The sequence below is a fragment of the Molothrus ater genome, chromosome 1 (genome assembly GCF_012460135.2).
Source record: "Molothrus ater isolate BHLD 08-10-18 breed brown headed cowbird chromosome 1, BPBGC_Mater_1.1, whole genome shotgun sequence".
Lineage (NCBI taxonomy): Eukaryota > Metazoa > Chordata > Aves > Passeriformes > Icteridae > Molothrus > Molothrus ater.
The window spans coordinates 65,370,728-65,393,789 of NC_050478.2; the positions used below are offsets into that span (position 1 = coordinate 65,370,728).

At 44.0% G+C, this 23,062-nt stretch overlaps 1 long non-coding RNA gene across 1 annotated transcript in view; it reads left to right on the forward strand.

The window, feature by feature from the left end:
- LOC118684274 (uncharacterized) overlaps positions 1-23,062 on the forward strand; it is a 51,208-nt gene that overhangs the window by 8,191 nt on the left and 19,955 nt on the right. The window contains exon 2 of the long non-coding RNA XR_004979796.1: positions 5,812-5,877. This is a non-coding gene — a long non-coding RNA (uncharacterized LOC118684274). The remainder of the gene's footprint in view (positions 1-5,811; positions 5,878-23,062) is intronic.

Consider the following 23,062-nt stretch of genomic DNA (forward strand, 5'->3'; position numbering starts at 1 on the left):
GAGGCATGTCTCTATTAGGAATTTTTCACCAGCCATTTCCATTTTGACTTCTTGTCACAGCCTGAGCTTATGCCTCCGGTGACTCCACTGCAGTCTCTCAGTGCCTGCAGCCAGTCCTCTCTGTTCTTACTGTTTCAAGGAGGTTTACTTGCTATGTCAAAAAAAGTCACTGCAGTTTCCTCAGTTTTCTCTAAGCATTTAGCATTGTAGTTGCAGGCATTCAGCTGAAATGGAGGAAGCTTCTGTAGGAGAGGTATCCCCTGGGACTTTACTCTGATGGTGCAGTGCAGTGCAGAGCAAATGCCAGTCTGTGCTCTGACAAAGTTTATGGGTGGTGAAGACTTTTCCGCCATTGCTACCAGCCGTGTATATGCAACATCCTTTGACTAATCCTGTTTCAATTAGCTGAGCTGGAGTTACTCTGTTACCATTGGCATAACTGCATGTGAGCCTTAAAAATTGCTTCCTAGTGTCAATTGACCCCAACAGTTACCATCTTTTCACTGTTTTAAATGAAGTCTTATTATTAAAGACAAACATAGTCCACCTTTCCTAACAGGATTATGATATAAAACTGTAGCATTGTATTCAATTTCAACAGGAACAATCAGCTTCTTACAATGGGTCTAGGATGAATGTTTTGAAAATAGGAACTGTATATATCACACAATATAGGTCAAAGCATCAGCTGACAGAACAGCTGAGCTTTCTTCAAATTCTTGCAGATGTATTTCCTTTTTAAGTGAAAAGCATCTTTCTGCAAAGCTAAGTTGCTTTCACACCATCTGAGACAGTGAAAGCAGTTTCATTTTAGTTTTAGGAGGGCAGAATAGTAAGGAGGGTTCAACCTGACTGCAACGAAGTTTAGCATCGTGTTTTGAACACATTTCAGTGATTAGCTATCCATATAGTTTTATTCCTAGTTTTTAAAAGGGCTTTTAAATCACACTTTTCTCTAGGACAATGAAACTTAGTTGGGAAGATATCCAGGCCAAATGCAAAGAAGAGAAAGACCTCCTTTCTCAAGAATTTTGATCCTGACACCAAGTTTTTTAACTTCGATTCAGCCACTGGTTACCAGAACAGCCTCTTTTCCCAGAAGAAGTGGAGCTGGCAGTAAATTTTGAAAATGTGTTATATTGTACAATGGAAAAGAGAAGTAAAACCCATGCTTCCTTTGACGATTCAAAGAGTTTCCCTCTTTGTATTGGGCCACATGACACAGTTCAAATCTTTGTCTGTTTCTTTGCAGCTTTCTTGTTCCACTGGCAAAGTGGAAATCAAAAGCATCAAGACAAAGTGATCCTCTCAAAACCCACTTATCTTGACAGGAAAATGGTTTAAGATCAGGCAAATAAGGAATCCTCACTTCCCTTTTCTAGAGAAATTACGCCATGTTCATTAGCAGATCTGTGTCTCATTTCCATCCACTTACTGTTGTTATGAAAATAGGAAGAAGCAGGGCACCTGAGGGCACCTACCCTTTGCTGCCATTACTATTCACAATTTTTCCACTCTTTCATTTAATAGAAATATCTGTTGTGATACTTGAATGAAATAGCATCCTGTTTTCCTTGAAGTTTGCTTGTGATTGTGTAAGATATTCCTTACAATGGGAAGGTGGGATTTCCAATACTGGTAGAAAAGAGAGACTTTTACTGGAAACAATCATCTTTGCATCTCTGAGGAAACCTTAGCATGCATTTTCAGTACATAAGGGAGGCTTGCAAGAAAGATGGGGAGAGGCTTTTTATGAAGACCTGTAGTGACAGGAAAAGCACAACAATTACATGCTGCAAGGGTAGAATTAGATTGGAGATAAGGAAGAAATTAATTATGATGAGGGTGGTGAGACATTGGAATGGGTTGCCTGGAGAACTGGTGGATGTCCCAGATCTGGAAGTGACAGGGAAGTTGGAAATGGATGGTCTTAAAGGTCTCTTTAAACCCCAAACATTCTGTGTTTCTTTGTGTTTCTGTCTTCAGCCCAGACCTTGCTTGCTGTGTCCGTGCCACCACTGCTGTGTGTGCGCTGTACAGAAATAAATGGGTGAAAGCTCAGTTGCAGTAAAGGGCTGGTTCTTGGACCTTGCAAGTGGCTCTGTGGTGTGAGAAATGCTGGGAAATCAGCAATCAGGGCCAGCACTGCCCATCTCCAAAGCTGCAGCCAGGAGGGCAGGGAGCTTGGCCCTGTGGCAGGCTGCAGTGGCAGACCTTCCCAGAAGACTTCGCAGGGTCCGTGGAACTGCAGCTCTGTCTCCTCATCCTCCTCCTGAGGAACACTTACAGCAGGTGAACTGCTGCCTTGGGATAGTGAACCTGCCAGGCATTTCCTTGTATCAAAGTACACTGTAGCCAAATGAGGCACTGATTAGTGCCTGCAATAGAAACTGCTCTGCCAACCCCCCCCTTTTTTTTTTTCCATTTTTCATTTCTTTGGTCTTATCAGCAAGGGCATGGTTTTCTCAAAGGTTATTTGACAGCCCAGAGTCATGGAGCAAACACGTTGGCCCACAGCATGAGAAAGACAGCTAAGCAATGAAGGAATTACAAAGTGCTACATCCTCTCTGCAATGTAACATTAACACTTGAGTCAGTCCCAGAGCACCATAAACCAAAAAAGTGGTATGAAAGACAAAAACATTAGGGAGTCAAGCCCTAGAACTGGGCACAAGGAAGAACACACATTCATGGAGGGCCACCCAAGAGAGACAGCTCCAACAGAAGATCCATGTAGCTGCTGGAACTGCAAGGTCCCTGCTGCAGTGCTCATTGGAGCAGGTAACCTGTGCTCAGAGATGCTGACTGCATGACCACCTCCACTGGCTTTGAGAATGTCTTTAAGCACATGCTCGGGTGTCTGCAGCATCAGGGTCGGATGTGTATCCTTTCCTGGGGTGCCAGTACATGACAAAGTGCAGGTGACAGAAGGATTTCAAACACCTCTTGAGGTATTGCATTCTGGGGAATACTGAGAAAGGAAATGCATGTTTCTGAGCTCACAGGTACATATGGTCACCCTGCTGAGACCACTTACCTCTTGTGGAGTGTGCCCCTCTCATATAAAATCCAAAGCTCAGGAGCTTCATTGAGCAGAGGACATTTCTCCTTTTTTAGGTTTGATCTTAGTCTAACGGGCTTCAGGAAATATTTTTGCTTCTCTCCATTCAGATCTGTCAGAGGTGAGGTTCTCTCACCACAAGGGTTTAATGATGTTTTTTTCATGTCTGAGGATGTTAGAAATATTGAATAGGATGCTGTTCTGTGTCTTAAAAGTGGCCATTGGCATTTCTTAGAAAGTTTCTCCCTGGTCAGGGAGACCAAGTGTAGAAAAATAGCAACTTGGAGGGCCAAATAGATCCAGGGGCTTGTCTCCAGTTCCTATTATGGACAGGTACTTCATTATAATAACGACTATCAGTGATGCAATAAACTTCATGTCACATACCCTGTGGCACAAAACAAACAAAACCACCTCTGACTTTGTAGACCTAGCAATTATTTTTCAAGTTCCTACTTGGGAGGGGCCAGTAACAGGTTTATAGAGGAAAAAGATGTTGCAAAAAGAAAAAAAAAGAACACTCTGGAAAGAAGAAAATGAGAGGGTGTTAGGAAGTTAAGACATGTGAATGTTTTCTGAAAGCACTAGTTCACCAGGTTCTGGAGAGGTAATCTGAATGCAAGGAGATAGATGAGCCCAGGTGGTTCAGTGCAGGGAATCAATACCACAACTCAGTATCAAGTTCCCAAAAGAAGTGACTTTGGAGGAAAAAGAGAAATAGATTTTCCCTGAGTAGTGACAAAATCCTAGTCTGTTCTGGCCTGAGAGGCTGCTTAGCTATTCAAGACTGAAAAGCTGTGTTGCTGTGGATGACCGCAACAAGCAATTACTGAAATCTGCTTTTGTTTAATAGCTAAAAATCGAGGCTGAGACTTTCACCAAAAAAAGGGCCTAAAACAAGTTGCTGGTAAACTGAGCACATCTTGCATGGATTATGGAGATACCCCAGTTAAACTGTCCCACTGGATTCTTTTTGCTCTGGGCTGGATTCCCCCTCCCCTAACTTTTGCCCACAGCTTTCTCTCCCTGAGGGCTTCCAGGCTTGCATTTATTGTTCAAACTAATCAACTTGTTTTGATAAAATAAAGAACAGGAAAATGGGAATGCTGGCGCTCTTAACTGTAGTGATAGGCGTCATACTGCCTTGTTATCGCTGCGGAAAAGAGCCGGGGCTGGCCGCACTCACCTCTCCAGCCTTGCGCAGCCCCAGTGCCTCTAGGTGGTGCCTGGATCTGCCGCCTGGCGCCAGGAGCCGGGAGCAGCAGCCTCGGGCTGGGCTTTGCTCAGCCGGAGATGCCACCAGTCCCATCCCACATCAGTGCCCTCCTGGTGCGGCAGATGCAGCAAAGCAGGCCCCTCTCTCTGAGAGAGGGAGACTCAGCTAGAGGTGGAGGGATCCCTGCACAGCAAATAGGAATGTCTGCAGTTCACCCAGACCTCATACATAGGCTTCATCCAGACCTGACTGAGACATGCTCTCTCAAAGCTGCATCTCAAAGAAAACCACGAGTTGTTTCTCTTTGAGGATGCTGAAGAGCCCTGTCTTCTAGAGAATTTGTGTCTGTAAGGAAATGTAACCAGGTCTATACCCTTCAGACTGAAGTGTTCGAAGAGAAAAGTGAAGTGCTCATGGGTCATCAGCAGGAGCAGGTGCCTATTTCTTTTCTGCTCTGCAGCCTATTTTGCTAACCTGAGCAGTGTGAAAAGTGTGGTGTGTTTGGCAGGAACAACTATAAGAGACACCTGTGGAGCAAAGGAGGCCATGGAGGGTATAGAGCTGTCTCCTACCCTTGACTATGAGGGCATTATGAAGGGCAATATTGTGTGAGGGCAGTACTAAGGATTGGAATTGAAAAGCCCCACTGAATTTGTAAGGTGTGGTTCTTGATGCTTCTCTTTATATCTTTGAGGTGAAGGACATTCACCAGGGAGGTTCACAGCTTTGGGGTGGTCACACAACTCTTCAAAATGCACTATGCAGCTAGGAAGCAGAACAAATTCTTAATTGGGCAAACAGGAGCTGCCTTGGAAGTCTTGCTATTTTCTTCAAAGATGCACCATCCTTTTGAGTGGAGCGACAGTGCTTCTATTTAGTATAGGGACAAAGAATTCACCCTTGGGCTTCCTGCTTGTCCCTACAGGTTTCCATTTGCTTGCATGTAAGGAGTGAGCAAAGCTGGAACAAAGGATGAGGTGGTGTCACAGAGGGATGGGCATCCACAGATGAAGGGCCATCCCATGTGCTCAGCCAGAAGCAGGACATGCCTAGCTGGAGGAGGGGGTACATCTTTGACATGCACTGCTCTCCCGAGCAGGCTGAGGGATTAGCCCCTGGATTTGTTTTTCAGATGATCCCATACTAACAGCTTTGGGTGGATTTGGTCTGGCTTCTCCACACTGAGTCCTTTGACCTTTTAATCCTCCTGAAATAACCTATTCCTTCCCTGCCGCTGTCAACTCCCAACCCCACCAGATTTCCTTTTGTTGTTTTTCTCCTTGGACATGTTTTAGGAGCTTGTTGCAGCTTTCCTAGTGGGCTGGGTAATTAGCTGGTGGCAGCTCTGGCTCCTTCCTCCCACTGGACTGTACCTGTGGCTGTGCTTATTTAAGAGTGCTGCTGGACAAGGGTGTTAGATTTCCAGGTTTTTCTGGGCTAAACCAGAAGGCTGACTTTTATGATAAATAAAAAAGCATATCTCTGATTTCTTTTCCCTTATTTTAACCTCTTTGTCCCTCATTCCAATTGGCAGGCCCAAAGGGTTATGCAGTTCTAAAAGAGGAAGAAAACAAGCCTGTGGAAAAGAAAATTACAGCTGGTAAGTGAGGCCAGATATAGTTGTGGTGTGGATGGGAAAGGGAGGAAAAGAAGAAAGCTGGAGAGAGCTCTGGGAGGAGAGGGCTGCAGAGCTGGTCACATAGCTGAGGTGAAATGTTTTAAGGACCTGGAATGTGGGGGAGGTGCAGAACCACCTAACGCCACTGCACACATGGTCACTAAAAGCTGTGTGAGAATGTCTTTTACAGGCCCAGATTCAGCTCACATTGTTTTGAGGCTTTGAAAGAAGCAACCCAGCTAATGGCATCTCCATAGGGAGGTTCAGTCAGCTTTAGCCAGAGGAGGGGTGCTTGGGGTGTTTTTTCCCTCAGATGGATAAGACACTCCGTCTCCAGCCTTGTCCTGCTGTCTCCTTGTCTTCCTCTGCCATCAGTGGCTGAAATAAGAGGATCACAAGAGGCTCTTTAAAAGCATTTCACACTGGTGCAGGAGAGGAATAATTAGTCCATAGTTATTCTTCTGGGCTTAGGTCTTTAGGCAGACAGGTCAATACACTTCTTCTGCTGTTCATCTTCAAACTGGTGTGTAGAGGAAATGCAGGAACTGCTGAGAAAATTGTGCAGTGCCCTGCAAGGCTTATCAGTATCTGAGACCCGTGGGAATTTACATTGCCTTTATATATACACTCGAGATTTTCTCTCAAGAAAGATGCTTAAGCATGTTGGAATTGGAAAAGTCCTTTACCCTCATCACTCACGATTGCCTTGTACAAAACTGAGTGAGCCCATGGTAGGCTGGCTACTAGGTGGCAAAATATGCAGGTGTTTCCTTGGCTCTGGACAAGAAAAGGCAGCATTTTGAGGACTCAGCTTTCTCCCCTTCTCTTGCAGGGAGAGTTTTTTGGAGAGGGAATGCACAGAAGGGAAATTGGAAAGCTGAGGACAGCAGCTGCTGTCAGTGTCTGATGCTGAAGAGCTGAATGCAGAGGAGGAGGGCAGCAATGCCTGATCCAACCCAATCCAGGGACATTCACCCGAGGGATCAGAGAGGAGCAGAGCTATCTTAGTAGCTCATCCCACACCTCTGCACAAGGACAGCACTGCCAGACTTGAAAATAGGTGTGGATATTTCCCCACACAGCCCAGCAAGTTTGTTCACTTTCCTTCTACAAATAAAACTCTGTCAGGGTCACAGTTTCTGAACAGTTTACACTAACTTTCCATGTGAGCAAAGCAAGTAACTAGTTCTCACACTGCTTTGCACACCTGTGAAGGATGATGGCATAGATCTATAGGCATTATACTGCAGACCTGCTGTAAGACCAAGGTTTTGGGCTTAATCAGGTGTGATTCAAAGGGAAATAAATTCCATCTGAATGTACAAGATAAAGGAAGCAACCTTTTCTCATCTGTCATGTTTCATGTTTAATTGAAAAACAAAACAAAGCACGACATGGAAAAATCTTTACAAAAATGTCCTAAGACAGGATGGTTTTTGCTTTTTCCAGGCAGTAGCATAAATAGTCTGATTCTTAAGGGGCATCTGTGTATGGAAAAAAAACAGAAACTTCTACAGCCTCTGTGCCAAATGCTGTTAAAGTAAGCATGGTAAATATAACCCTGAGCAATGATTGTATTAAAAAAAAAAAAAACAACAAATCCAAACCACTGAAATTTTTGCAAGTCTTTAAAGTCAAAACCCAAGAATGGCTGAGCTGCCGCAAGGGTCTTCAGTGGGATCCTGGAGAGTTTTTGTCAACCAATGGTTGGAAAACCAAAAAAATAGACAAGATTTTGAGTCTATTCCTTCTCCTAGGATTGTCTCACCTAGCTCACCCTCCTCCAGAGCCCAGGTGCTACACTGCATCCCCTTCAAATCCCTTGTGCATTCTGCATGCTTTGCTATGGGAAGGATGTCATCCTGCCAAAATTCCTTTCCACATGCATGGACACCTGTGCTATGTCAGACCAAAAGCCACCAACATCAGTCCAAGGCAGATTCCTAGGAAGGAGTGGGAGAATGGAGAAGGAAATAACGTGAGTCACCCCCATGAGTCACAGAAGACGTCCTGAGCCAGGGGTGGTGCTTTTGAATGTAGTAGCTCTCCATGGATTCCTATTCCACTGAGTTACCTAGTTTTCAGAAAACAGATGAGCCTTATTGTTCACAGCATCTCACAGCCAGTTCCTATGGCTCACTTGTATTTCCTGTGAAGAAGATACATCCTTTATTTCATTTTCATTCTGCTTTATGATCATTAGTTCCTGTCATGGAGGATCCTTACATCCCTCCCTCCAAACCACGCAAGGTTTTGCAGATTCCTGTCGTCACCCTGCACTCCTTCCTGCCGTACTGGGACTGGTTTCCCATTCTCCTGTGCTGGTGTAAGTCAGAAGTAGCACAGTGAAGTCTGCAGAGGCTGTACAGGAAGAGAGTATGTGTGTGTGGTTTTCTTAATGCAAGCTCTGGTGTACCCTTGCAATTTGGCCCTAAGTCTAACACAAGAGATTTCCTTATGTTACGTCTAAAGCTGTTTGGTGCCTTTAGTAACAGAGCAATAAACCAGGGATCTTTTCTCTCATGTCCAGAGGGGAAAGAAAACAGGGACTTGAATGCTAAATTCAGTTTTCAGCTTTGTCAAGATATTGTTTCTGGTTTGAAAGTTTTCTGAGCTTTGGTTTTAGAAGCGTTCAAATTTATATCCCATAAGTCCATGCTCACCCAGAAATTCAGTGAATTCAGGGGAAACAACTGATCTCTGAACAGCTGTTGGTTTGGTTTTGAGTGCTTCAGAGGATCTTATTAAAATAATAAATTTCCATAGGAACTGCTACTGCAGCGTTTTGGTTTTTTTTCTTCCCCAAGAGGAAAGTTATGCAAGGGCCTGGATGATATCAGCACATCTGGACAGCTCAGAGGCTGGGGGGGTTTAGTGGAAAGAGGAGGTAGATGATAAACAGCAAAGAAACTCACAGTTTTCTCAGCCTGGGGCAAGTGGTGGGATCCTGGAGAGAGAACTATAAACTCTGCCAGCACCAGGAGGGCCCTGCAAGGCTCCTTGCTCTCCAAAAGGGCGCTGTGTTTGGCAGCCACCACAGACAGCAAACAGCTGCTGATTGCTGCAGTGGGAAGTGCAAGGCCAAGCAAATTCGTTCACGATTCCAGCACTAAACACTCACCAATAGCTACAGTTTGTATTTTTACTCTCGGGGAACTCTGCAGGGAAGGTTTGTTCTCCCTCTTGCCTAAGTAAGAAATATTGCACAACAGGCAGGTGCTGGATGCCTTGGAGCAAGTTCAGCTCAGTCCTGCCGATAGGAAAACCATGGGATGGGCATGCAGGTGGAGGGGAGCCTGCAGCAGCTCTTGCACCTCACAGCTACCACAGTTAGATCCTTTCAGTGCCCTCAGATGCAAGCCAGGGCAGCAGCTACTTGCATTTTAGCTTAGACACTTGCAGCTCATAACCACAACTCCCATATCAGGTTCACAAGCCTTCAGGACACGACTGATGCTACTGGGAGGGCCCCTCTGGCCTGTTGCTAAAAACAGACCTGCTCATTCAAGAGAAAGTGTTGCACAGTTTAAAAAAATTGCTTTCATTTAAGATTCTGCACATATCTTCACGATATAACTGTTTTTCAACAGAGCCACCTCTTAAAAACATAATTAGAGGTCAAATATTAATGGACAATCCATGTCTTCAAATGTAATTAGAAGCACTGATGCAAAACTGCCTCTGTCCAGAAAGTTCCTGTGCTTGGCTAAACTTTCAGGGGCTGGTCATTACTCTCAGGAGTAGAGTTGTTTAAATCACGTTGATTCATAATCCTCAGCAAGAGAAAAATCAATGCTGGAGTGCTTTGCTTGTGTAACAACACGTTTTAGTGAGGCTGGAGTGTCTCTTCAATGAGATAATATCAGGCAGTTAAAATATTTAGAGAGAGCCTCCTGAATTCATTATGAATCAATTTTTATCCTTTTAATATTCTTGATTGCAAAGGAGTTCCTGTATAACATATGGGTCTTTTTCTCTGGCAGTTTCACCTCTTTTTTGTTCCTTGGTGCTCTCCCAGAGCAGGCTGGTGGTGGGAATTACAGCAGGAACAGGCTCTTGATGAGCTCTGCATAAACTGAGCCACATAAACTCAACATTAAAGGATCTAAACAGATAGAGAGAAGAAGAGAGCAGAAGGAAATGCCTAGTAGCCCTTGCAATGACAAAAATAAGAACTTGCTATCAGTCTTTGTCAGATGGCCTGAGTGAATGGGAGCTGGCTTCTCCCATGCCTGTGGACATGCCTGTTACAGCTTCTCTGTGGTTTTCCGGACAGCTTTCCAGGAAATAAAGTGATTTGACAGGATTTGGTTAAACAAACAATTTCATTTACTACCTTGCAAGACATGAAGAGTTTGTACCGAGTGATGATAAATCATGGTCTCTCTTCAAAAGGTTAACCACATGGGCTATGGCAGCATGTGTTAGGTCTCCTCAGTCTGGACTGTCTCTGGAAAAGCAAAGGTTTGGGGGTTTTTGCCTTTTCCCAGCAGGATAACCTGTACCTGTAGGTTGCACCCACACTCTACAGCTGTGCCTACCCCAGGTCATTTTTCCAGTGCAGTGGCATCATTCACCAGCCACATCTTCTTGCAAACTCTATCCTTCACAAATCCACCAGGAAAAGGACATAAATAGGCCTGACGACCTGTTCTGCTTTTCATAGGCCACTGTAACTGTACTCTGCCTCAGCCCAATGAACTAACCAGGGCTTAGGAGGCTTATTCTGCTCAGTTTTTTTTGGACAAATTGAGTAGATGCTGAAAATTAGTACCTGATGTATGCATGGCTTGCATGTGCAGTATTTGACTATGTCTTAGTTTGCTTATTTATAGATCATTAAATGCAAAAATAGATTAAAGCATTTGTATGCCAGAAAATATGTTTTGGATGGGCTGATAAGCATCTTTTCATATGCTATTTTAATAGCAGTAAATATGTAGACATATGCAAAAACCAAGGGTTCCAATGGAAAATGTTTCAACAACAGATGCTGAACACTACTAAAGCAGGTTTCATGCTCAAAATCATAATTAAAATTATTTAAAGTTCCTAATATACTGATAATACCATTATTCTTCTCTGAGACTTCTAGATATTTTAGTGTCACTTGAACTGCAAAAGTATCTGTTTATTTGATAATTTGTTGTATTTTCTTCTCTTCTCCCAGCTGCCCCTTTTTACACCCAGCCATATCCTCCCTCTCCTTGACCTGGGCTATCATCCTGTAGCTTTGCATTTGCTGCACAGAAACCCCCCTTGCCCTGAGCTCTCAGTGTGGCTGAGAATCCTACCAAAGGCTCTGCTTCTCCTCAGGAGGAGAGCTGTCACAGAGACATGCATCCATCAGTGTGCTGTCATAAGCAATGGTGTTAGATAAAGTGTCCAGCTGGAAGGGGAGGAATGCTGCTTTTCCCATCATAAAATGCCACCCACTCCAGGGGCTAAATTGTGTCTAAGGCCCATTTGTGCTGATGTTTTCTATCATAGCAGTGCTCTCACAGGATGCAGGTGGAGGAAGCATTTTGAGGCTTGGGGCTGTCCTACACTCACAGGCAATTCTCAGAAAAGAACCCAAACCTGGGAAATTATACACGTGCTCCTCAAAACATGATGTTTGATCCAGGATCAGTTCTTTGCACAGGGAGCAGTGTTCTTCTCTGCAGTTATCTCTAAGTGAAAGTTGTTACTCATGCAAAGCTGTCATTTCCTCGGTCAGTTTAATGCAGCAGAAGCGATGACAACTCATGCAAGCAGTCTTCCTGGCACAGAGAATTTTTTCTGAGTAAGAAATAGAGATGCATCATTTTGGGGCTCTGACCTTTGGAAACTGCTCATGTACTCCATTCTTAATGAGCAGGCTAGGGAGGTTTTCCTCACCTCTATCTTAACATAAAGAAAGTGTTTAAAACAGCCTTTTTGTTCTCAGCGAGACATAAAGAAGCATATTTTCAAATTTGTGCCCATGTTAGATTATTTATATCATTCCAATTGGTCTCCCCATGGAATTTGTTAACATGTTGTTGGCTATTTTCATCCTCCACATGAAAATGAATCTACTGGGTATCGCAGTGCTCAGATATTATGAGATTTTTTGATGAAAGACTTAAATTGCATCTGAGAAATACGAATTAGAGGGTCTAATGTCCCCCCAGAGGTTTAATTTAATACACAAAAGGAGCTGATCACTCCCTGCTGAGGTCATTACATGGGAATATTTTTTCTAGCGAACAGAGTAATTGGGACCAGTGGAGATTGTTTCCCCTGCCCCTCTCAAGAAAAAAGGATGGGTCAATTTTGGCTGCCTTCAAAGGTTCATAAGTTTTGTGAATGATCATGCCTGAGATGAATTTTGTTGTTGTTGTTGTTTCTATAAGGAACAAAGAACTCATGAGAACCCGTATTCATGCACAGGTATTTCTTGACATGGTGGCCTCTCCTTTCCCCAGTACAACATGGCACTGCAGGAAACCTCTGAGATCCAGGGCCCCAGAAACCTAGGTACCCAAACCTGAGTGCCAACGCCACCTTCCTTACACTATGAAACACTTTGGAGCGCAAAAACCCTCACAACATGTCATGGGACAATGAGAAGGAGGGTGCCCCTCCCAGAGGTTGCCCATGTCCTGGGTGCCTGAAGGAATTCATGGCCAGGGTAGCTGGCTGCTGCTGGACAACATCATGGAGCTGATCCCACCCCATCTGCTGTCCCCTTGTGACTGCTCTGTGGATATCTGAACTTAAGGGCTGGGCAGTGTAAGGCAGATCCAGTAAAGTCCCCACATACCCATTTAATTCCAGGATAAACAAACATGTGCTGAGGTCACCCCCAAGTTATGGCAGCGTGGGAGCCAGAGGGATGTCAGCAGGTCAGGCCGCAGGGTCAGGGAAGATGATCCCACTGAAGTCCCTGGTACAGTACCATTAACCTCAGAAGCTTCTGGGCAGTTAAAATTTAAACCCTTGCATAAGTGGTTTGCTGAACTGGTGCCAGAAGGATCAGTGTCTTGCAGGACTGAGCCCATTAATTCTCACTCTCTGAGAAGTAGCGGGGGGAACAGATGAGCCAGAAAACTGAACAGCTTTGGACTGTTTGATCCAACTAGAAGGGAAAATTCCAAAGTCGAGGAAACCTCATAGGCTTTGTATAAAAAGACAAAGGAACTTCAGGGTTTTCATGCCACAACCATGCCTGGGGCTGTGGCAATCACAACTTTGCATGGATGCAGGATATTTTTGCACAGCAAAATAAGCCAAGACATTTTTCATCATGCCAATTTGTAGGCACAAATTAAATTAAGTGTATCACTAGTGTGAAATTCATCCTCTTATTTCTAACTTGAGAAAAACTTTCCTAACACTAATTTTTTTTTTCTCAATCTCCTACTGAAAAACAAAGCACTCAGGAGAACAGGCATCCAGGAGACACACTCACTCCCTGAGTGCCACTAAACTTCTTTAATGGATACAGATGATAACAAGTATACTAAAAACAGTAATAAAATTATGACTCAAACAGAAGTAATGTACTTGCAAAACAAGGCTCTCCACCACACGGGTTTCTCCCAGTGGGGAGAGGCTGTGAGAACAAACAGGTGACACTTTTTAGTCACATCACTTAACTGCACGCCTGGAAAGCTCTCAGAGCTGCTGCTGATGGGGATGATGCCGTGAGACCCTCTGCAGAACATAAACACTGTGCATCAGTAAAGGCTTTCACTATTTTTCCCCAGGGTTTTAGGCAGTGGATTCTTTCAGGAGCCATTCAATTATTTCATTTTATTTCTGCTCAGTCTGTATAGGAAAGCTTAGTAAAAGGACTGTTCATTTTGACAAGATCCTCAGGGAAACCTCAAGACAAAATAGCAGTAATTTCTTCCACATATAAGTCACCAAGAAAAGTAGCAGTGGAAATAAAGGGGTAATAACAGAAAGAGGAAGATTATCTTTTAAAAGCAATTGCTTAATACCAATGCACAGTGAATATATTTAATGTCATAAATATTGGTTTACTTGGGGAAGATATGAGGAAATGTCAGGAGCAAAGAGACTCTTAGAGCTAAAATGAAATTAAAATTGGCAAGTGTAAGAGGAGAGGGGAGGGAGGGGGAAAGAGAATCCCACTGGTGGGAGTCCCATGGTCCTGATGAAGACTTGATAGCTGTAACCCAGCTGTGTGTTTCCTGCTGCTCAGGCTGCCAAAGCACCTGCTAACCTGCTGGCCTTACTGGCTTCCTTTCTCCTTAGAGGGAGACAGCTGAGGCAGAGACCTACAGATAAATACACACGTCTGTCCCTGGTGTGAACTTGCTTGCAGAGAGGAGACAAGCCATGAAGTCCTGATCCCCCCAACATGTGAGCGCTTTATTTCCTCTGCTCTGAAATGTCCAGCATTGCTGATCCCCAGGCTCTTGACCCACCCCTACCTTTCTTCCCATCCTCTGGCTCCACTCCTGACTGATGACACCTTCTTTCTTCCAAGCACAAGGACACAGGCATTTCAGGGCTCTGCCTGCCACTGGCAGTCCCTTCCTTGCAGGAGTGTCCCCATGCCCCTGCTGAGAGCTTGCTGTTTCTGCCTGGGGAACTTGACCTGCCAAGCCTGGGAGATGCTACCTTCCAGAAGGAAGAGGAAACCCAATTCAGCAGTTATCAGTATCTTTTCTGATTATAGATCTTTCCTCATGCCTCCACAACCAAGGTATAATCTATGTCCTTAAATTGATCAGGAGACCACAGTGTCCAGGCCTGCAAAACAGCATAATATTTTCTCACCTATACTTGTTCTGAACCTTCTGAGCCCTGAAACTTCAAACACACACTCAACTCTGCAGAATTTTAGTTTAGTAGCAATAAGTTGCCCCTTGGACTTCATATACACCTGGCTTTATGGTTTGTGATTGATGTGGTAACCATTCCCCCAGTCAATTACACTGCTTGCAGTGGGTCAAGCACATAAATCATGGCAGGTTTCAGGCTTGGACTTTAGGATAGAAGCTCTGCCCTAGAAAATGTGTTGAAAATACCCAGTTGGATCCAGCTCTAAGCTGAGGATATTGGTGACACTGAGTGCCTCGAGGGCAAGCATGGCTCGGTGTCCAGCACATATCCCTGCAGGTAGATTCATCCTTCCCTCACACCAGGCAACCAACCAGACACTGGGATCTTAAAAGCAAACTCCCTTCCCATAAATTCATATGTCTATAAATTTTACAGCCATGGGAGCATTAGTACTCTTCTGCTCTATCTTTTGTTTAATTGGAGCCAAAGAGGCTCATTCAATAAATTCTGTGTCAGCTCAGAAGTTGTGATTGAGCCATGGAGAAAGTTATCCAAATATTGACATAGGACTGAAAGGAATGGGGAACATTCCATATTAAACTCTTCTCATATTGGCTATGTATCCTTATTTGCCTTCTATCTTTGTAACAACTCACATGTCTCACTTAAGCTTCTAGCTTCAGGTCTTTGCTGCTTCTTTATTCTTTGCCAGATCGAATAATTTTTTCCTCTGCCCCTCCCTAAAAAAAAAACAAAAAAAAAGAAAAAAACCACACCCTTGTTTGAGATTTAATAGCTTGGTTTTCCAAGCTACCATCACTTATACTTCTCTCTGCCGTTCCATGAGCAGGGTACTATTTTGTTGCTAAAAGCTGATTTATTTCCTATTACCTACTCTTTTATTTTAGTGTAACAAGCCCAGAAGAGCTTAAAGAGAGCCTCTTGAAGGAGAGACAGCAGCCATTTAGACTGTATGGCAATTTTTGTGATGGTTGCTCCTACAGATGACCCTGGCACAAGAGATAGACATGTAGATGTTTACCTCAGCTGATGCTCTTGGTGCTTGGCCAGCAAGGCCATGTTTTTGCCATAATAACAGTGCCTTTGAAGAATTAAATTGCAGAGTTGGAATGACTTAGAGCAAATTCTGATCCCAGAGTTATAATATACTGACTGACTGGACTATCGAAGCTGTGTTTGGCCATTCCATATTTGATATTAATTCTCTTCATAGGGTTGCTCTCTCTAATTTTTTACAAGGCAGAACTCTTGGGAAAGGCAAAAATGAAAGCAATTATGAGAGAAACACATATTATAGAGAAATAAAAGCCTGAGGCATGATTGCTTTTACAGCAGGCAGCTGCAGGATCCCATACATAACCAATAGCCATACAAAGCTGCCTTCCTTGTGGTGCAGCAGATGTGGTCAGCAAAGACTTGGAGGGACACTCAGGAATTTGGTGGTATCAAACAGACCTGGGGATGTTCTTTTACAGTTGTTGTGGCCACATCCCTCAGGCTCACACTGGGTCAAGAATGCACAAATTTCTGCTCAACAGAAGAGAGAAAAGCAGGTGGAAATAGAGATGCCAGAGCTTGTCTTCCTCGCCTTATACAAACACTGTCTGAGAAAGATCCACTTCAAAATTATAGGAAAATTGGTGGGAAATGGGAACAAGGAGGTAGGAAATAGTACTCTCTTAGCTGGAGAAAGTCCTTGACAAAGAAAATTCAAGGCAGGTTACTTCCATATCCCAAAGCAGCTTCAATCCTGGGCCTGCCCATCATTGCTTTTCCCAAAATCTTGCCCCATGCACAGATGACTTAGCTCTCTGTGAACCCAAACTGAACTGGATTGATGCACTTCTAGTGCTCAAATCACTACCACAAGAATTAGAGGTCTGACTTGATGTTTATCACAAATAGATATTAAATATGAGACAGTGTAAAGTAAGCAGTCTGAGTCTAAAGCAGTCTAAAATCAGTCTCAGCACAAGAGTGATTCTTGCTACACATTGTGGCAGAAAGATCTGCTCATGTGAGCCTCTGTCCTGCTCCTTCCTCTGTGAGGCCACTGTGCTAATGAAAAATTCATCCACCCAGAGGCAGCAGCTTTCTTGCTGCCCTCTCCCCCTCCAATGGTCTGCCTCTCTCCCTAAGAGCTCCTCTCACAACCCACATGAATTTCTGGCTGCTAAGCCCAGTTTATATCCCATTTCCAATCTATGAGTGTTTTCACACTGATGGGCATCTGCTCCAGGCTTCTTGCCTTACCCAGACCCTCAACCCATCAGCTCTGGGGCAATTCCTCACCTAGCTGTTCACATCTTCCATGTGACCAGGTAACAATGGTGTTCTCCTTCCCTTATTCTTTATCCTTCCCCTCCCCTTGCATCTTTCCTGACATAGCTGACTCCATATGGTGCTTCTCAAACTGAAAATCTGGTCTCTTTAGTGTCTGGATTATCCCTGAAATGACTGGAGAAGAGGAGGCTCTACAGACTCCTTTTGGCTCACATAGAACTAAAGGACAACTTTCTCCTTTTCCTCCTGCCGATTTTTAAAATAGAGCTATTAGTTTTCTGCATTGTTATTCTGCCTGACTTAATGAGCCATTCCCCTCAAACACTTCACATTAACGTGTTTATGTATTTGCTTGCCTGGCTGGGTTCTTTAATAGCATGCCTTTGGTTCAGGTGCTCCCAGCAGAGGCTGCTCTGCCAGGCTGCAGGAGCTCTCCATTCACTGCAGCTGTGGCTCCAAATTATGCTCTGTGACTGACTGACTGCTTTTGGGGCAATTGCTCAACAGTAATAAGGAATTTGATAAATTTGATCTTTTTCAACAGAACCTATTCACACTGTGCCTTAGAGAGATGAATCAGTCTCATTCTTAGCATATGTTTTTCTGCAGTTTTAGCTGAGGGTCCTAGCAGGAGGATTATTTAAGAATAGAGTCTAGATTAAGATATCCTGCTAACTTGAATGTGGCTAGGAAGGCTGATGCAGGGAGTATCAATAGGTTTGGGGGATTACCCTAAAAGTAAACCCATTTTAATTTTAAACAAGTTTGGCAAGCCAGTGCCATCCTTGCCAGAAAAGGGATGTCTGATCTGGCTGATTGACTCTGGTGAAGCCAGTGTCCAATGTCAGGCTCGTTTCTTTGGCAGCTGTTAGAAGATCTACACCTGCAGGGCTTTTCTTCTCTCTTTTGCCCTTGTGCTGGGTAAACTTGAGTTCTGACTGATGCAGCAGACAGGCAGTGAGAGCAAGCCTATCTACCATTCCTACATTGTGGAAAGCTTCCTGTGAAATTGGATTAGCACTTAAATGTTGTGTGACAGAGCTTTACGTTCTAGGTTTTGTAAATGTTCTCAAGGAAAAAGGAAAAGAAAAATCCCTCCTCAACCTCTCTATCGTTTGGGGACAATTATAGTATTGCCAGATTAATTACAGTGTTTCTACAATGCTCTCCTCTGATTCTACTGTTATAATACAGCAGAAATCAGAGTCTGTTTTGACCTTTATTCAGAGCCTCCTGTTAAAGTGACTTTCACAACAGAGCTCAATTTGTCACATTTTATTTGTACTTTAATTTTATTATTAACAGATTAATGAAGCTGGTAATGGGTTTCCCAATGCTCCCTTTGGAAACGTGAACTGTGTCCCTTCCTTACATCAATCTGCTGTCAGCAGATGAAGTGCCTTTGCAAAATGCTATTAACTGTTACCAGAAGCAATTAGTCAAAATAGCAAGTCAGCTTCAAAAGGAGAGACTCCAGATTCCCTCAGTGTGTTAGGAAAAGCACGTTAGTAGGATTTAATCTCTCCAGCAGCCACAAGCTTTAGGCCCTGCAGTAGGTGTCTGGGTAAATGACACATAGAAATGTGAACGTATCAAACTTTAATTTGCTCCAAGGAGCAATGCCAGGTTAAAAAAAAAACAAAAACACTTTCTGGTGTCATTAGCAGCAATCCCCACAGTGCCAGAAATGCCCACGCTCTGTTGTAAGATATTGTCTCTGTGCCAGCGTTAAAAATCCACAAGTGAAATCCTGGCCTTCCCAAAGGCAGTAGGGCACTGCTTGTGACAATGCTGAGGCCAGGCTTTGTCTTCTTTGTCTTAATTTTCTGGCCCAAACAAATATTTGAAAAGTATTTCCCATCACCTTCCCAAGCATCAAATTCCAACCCCTTCTCAGAGAGCTCTCTTTTTTTATGCTGGGCCAGAAATTCACAAGACAATTGCTGGTGAGACACACATAACCTCTAGCTCCACTTCCCCCCTGGGAAGTGATGGCTTGGCATCATCATTACTCCAACATCTTTATTTTCTGGTCAGTATTCCACAAGGGGGGCAGCCCTGCACATGGCAGGGGGGTTGGAATGAGATGGCCTCTAAAGTCCAAAACAACAACTAAATAAACTATTTAGTGCAATACAACACATTCCAACCCAAGGCATGGCATGACTTGTTGGGCCTGAAAAAACTGTGTTACCATGCACGTACAGAACATGAGTGCGCTCAGTAGATGGTCCCTAGCAGGAGGAGGTAAGAGGCTGAGCCCTTTTGAGGAGCAGGGTAGCACTGGATAAAAAGGCAGCAGTCCCCATCTCCCTCCTGCCCTGGCAGGGAGGAATGTGGGGGAGGTGAAGCATCTGGTTTAATGTCCTACATGCCTAGCAAAGTCTCGAGCATGTGCTGTGGTATTCCTACTGCTTCCCAGATTGGACATACCAACAATTGCCCCCCTCCTCTTTCAAATGTTGGAAAACAATGTTATCCATCACTATTTCCAGTGCATTTCTACATGTGTATTGCATACATGGGTCTAATTAAAAGGAGAAGGTCACAAAAACAACAGAAATTCCACTGATACTGAAAATAAAAGAGAATGTCCATTTGTTCTCAGGAATGGGCAGTGAGGTTTCTGTTCCTATGGAGAAGGTTAATATTTTTCATGTCATTTGACCCTAGTTCCTTCAAACCAAGTCCCACCTCCTTTAGGTGGTTGCAGCGGCCCTGATGGCTGCCTGAGCTGCATCAAGGGCAAACTCTGGGCTCAGTTCGCATGCCTCTCACAGCCCTGCCATATGCCAGTACTCCCACACTGGGGGTTTTTCTTGGAGGCAAAGAACAACTCAGCACCGGATCTTGAGGACATTTTTCCTCAAAGAAAACATAAACAGCTGAACCCCACCCAGGGACTTGGACGAACTACAGTCTGGATAAAAACCACCACCCTTTATTTTGCCAAGACCTCATTGATTAAAAATATGCAGATCCAATGATTTTGCTGAGTGTTTGCAGAGTGTGTTCCTGCTGGGTATTCTTTCCTCCACTGCCTTCAAGTGAGTAGTCACAGTGCATAAGGTTAAAAGGGTTTCTTTTCCCCTCCAAGTGCAGAAGAATACAAGAAGAGTTAGAAGTCTAGGACAAAAAAAAAAGCCTGGCACAGTCCACTCTAAGTTGTAGGAGCAGCACATCCTATCTTCTTTGATAGGAGCTTCATGTCAACAAAAGACTGTCCTCTGGTCCCTCAGTCAGCTCTTTCCACTGATTGGTGGAAGAGCTTCTTAAAAAAACACAATGCATTCTTCAAACATTCCCATAAAATGCCCTTCTTTCTATCCAAACACATTGTCTGTCCTCTTAGATCAAGCATGGCTCTTATACTTAAACATAAGGATTAAAAGACATCCATTAAAAGGAGAGTTTAAAATTCTATTTTAAAAAAAGCTCAGAAGCTTAAAAGACTAATTATTTGTGTAATCTTAAAGATCAAACGTTGCTGAAATAAAGACTTTAACTCCTTTATGAGATAAAACCTGTGTGCAAAGATTGAAAGAGGAGAAGAGACTATTAAGATAATCTAGTTTGACCTCATGACCTCAGGTTTTGGCATTTCACTGGCACAGGACCCTTTCAGTTGTTCATTAGCCATATGGAAAATTGAATAAAACCACGGAGGATGCAGTAGACTACATAAACTTTAAAAAAACAGACCACAGGTGCTCATGTTCCTTTAATTTTTGTGTTTGTAGGCAAGGCTCAGTGCTTAAAGGGATAGTCCCAAGTCCTCTGCTGATGCAGTTGGGTGCAGGTTTTGCTGAAGCTCACGGATGTCATTTTCCATCAGATGAGAATCTGGCCTGAGAAGTTCCCAACTGTAAGGGAGAATGAAGTAAATACAAAAGTGCAAATACCTAAAAAGGGCAAATTGCAGAAATCTTTGGGTAAACTACATTCCCAAAGTCTCTCTCCATTTTTCTTCTTTTTGTCTTTCTACTTTTTATAACAAGAGCTTAGGATTGTGTTCACTGTGCCAGTTTTCAGCAGGACAGGAGGGAGAAGCTGGGACACATTTCTTTATGTGTGTCTTTTCTAATCTGTTAGAGCTGTCTGATGTCTTCATATCTAATACATTTGGGACCTTTGATCTGAGTTGGAGGATGTCTCAAGAAGGAGTGATGATTCACAGGAAAACAGGATATCCACAGGGGAGCCAGTTGCTCAGTCCAGCAGCATTAATCAGCATTAGATGTGTGAGCTCTTGCTCTGAAACACTGTAAATAAGAAAAGCGTCACAGATCATTATAGGTGTGGGAATAAACAAAGAGAGAAACACTATTTAAACCTCTAAGTGTCAAAAATGGTTTCTGAACCACCCACTTGATTTTTTGGTGGAGCAAAACTGTCTGGTGTCCAGATGAAAACATGACTTCTGTTTTGCAAAGAGGCACTGTTTCAACACTTGCTTCTGTTCTGGCACCTAGACTGTTTTTGCAAACCAGGGACACACCTAACACTGGGTAACAGGTCTGAAATACAAGAGCTGCCTTCCTGTGCCCAGACAGCCCAACAGCCTGGTTACAATGCCATGCTCTCCCTGGCTTGCTCTGTCTTGCAGCTTGGTTTATCTTTCCCTCTTTCTTCTCTCCTGGCCTCGTTTCAGCCAGCGAGTGTCTGCAGCTGGCCTGGCCAGAGCACAGGAGCTTGGAGCAGCCTCCTGGGAGGGAGGGGTCATTAACAGAGCTGTCCTTTCATCCAGGGACCTGAGGGACGTCAACATCCCTTGCTGTGTAATCCCTGGCTGATGAGGAGGGAGCTGGTGCTGCACTAGAGGACGGTGACTGCATCGTCCCTGGCACCTCTTGGTGGCAGAGAGTGCCACCACTGCGGTGTTGGTAGCTGAGTGTGGAAGAAATGGGCAGCACCATCTCCTCCTCATGCTCACGTGTTCAGGATGAAGCCCTTGTGTTTAGGTTGTACAAAGGGTGTGATGACTCTGGATACAGTGTTCCTGAAGGATAGTACTTTGTTAGATCCTGTGCAGGACAGCTGGGTGCCAGAAGGGCAGCTACTCAGGCTGGGGAATGTTTGAGCATTAGCAGAATCAGGGGATGTAGTAATGTTCTGTTCAAACAGGGAATTTTGGCTTCTTGTCAAAATTCCTTCTGATTAGACAAAAATTTCTGTCAAAAGATGCCTTTTAATCCTTCATTTTGACTTGATTTGCCTTGATCATAAGGGATAGGAAGGGTTAAGTCACAAGATAATGGCTTTCCACTCAAGTGCCTCAGGTCTGGGTAGGTCCTGTTCACAGAATCATGTTTGAGTTGAAAGGGACCTTTTAAAGGTCATCTATTCTAACCCTCCTGCAAAGATGCCAACTCTTTTGCAAAATCTGCTCCTGCACGAGGCCCAGCACTGAGCAAAATCCCTACTGGTGCACCTTGTCCTTGTGCTCCTTGGAGGTGGGTGGATGTTCTCAGTGATGCTCCCTCCATGCTGTGTCCCTCACTGCAAATTCATGTCCAGGGAGTGTCCAGGGATCACTCTTGCCTTCCACAGGCACTCTGTGAAAAATCCCTCATGAAAGTGGGGCTGCAATGGGGATGGAGAGCTGTGCCAACAAGTGGGCTCTGAACTCACTTCCATACCTAGATCTGGAGCAGGAAGATGATGGGATGGCAAAGGGCTCTTAGCAGTCAGTGATTTTAATGGAGACCTTATTATTCATGATATGAAATGGAACTGTCACCTGTGTCACATGCTCTCTCCTACAAGGAGGAATCCAGCCATGAGGTATTTAGGTACCAACAACAAAACACCTCAGACCTGAATGACCTGCAAATGGAACTTCTGAAGCCCAAAGGGATGTTGTAACTGCCTGAACTTAACAAAAAGAGGAAATGCTGGGGGCATTTGACTTTATAAACTGCCTTCAGTTGGCCCACTTCGGCACAAATGCCTCATGCATGGTAATGGATTTCAAATACACTAAAGAGCACAGCCACAAAACCAAACAAGCCTTAACATTTGACCTTATTGGGGAAAACAAGCCTACAATTACCAAAGAAAACTAAGCATGCCTAGCTAATTG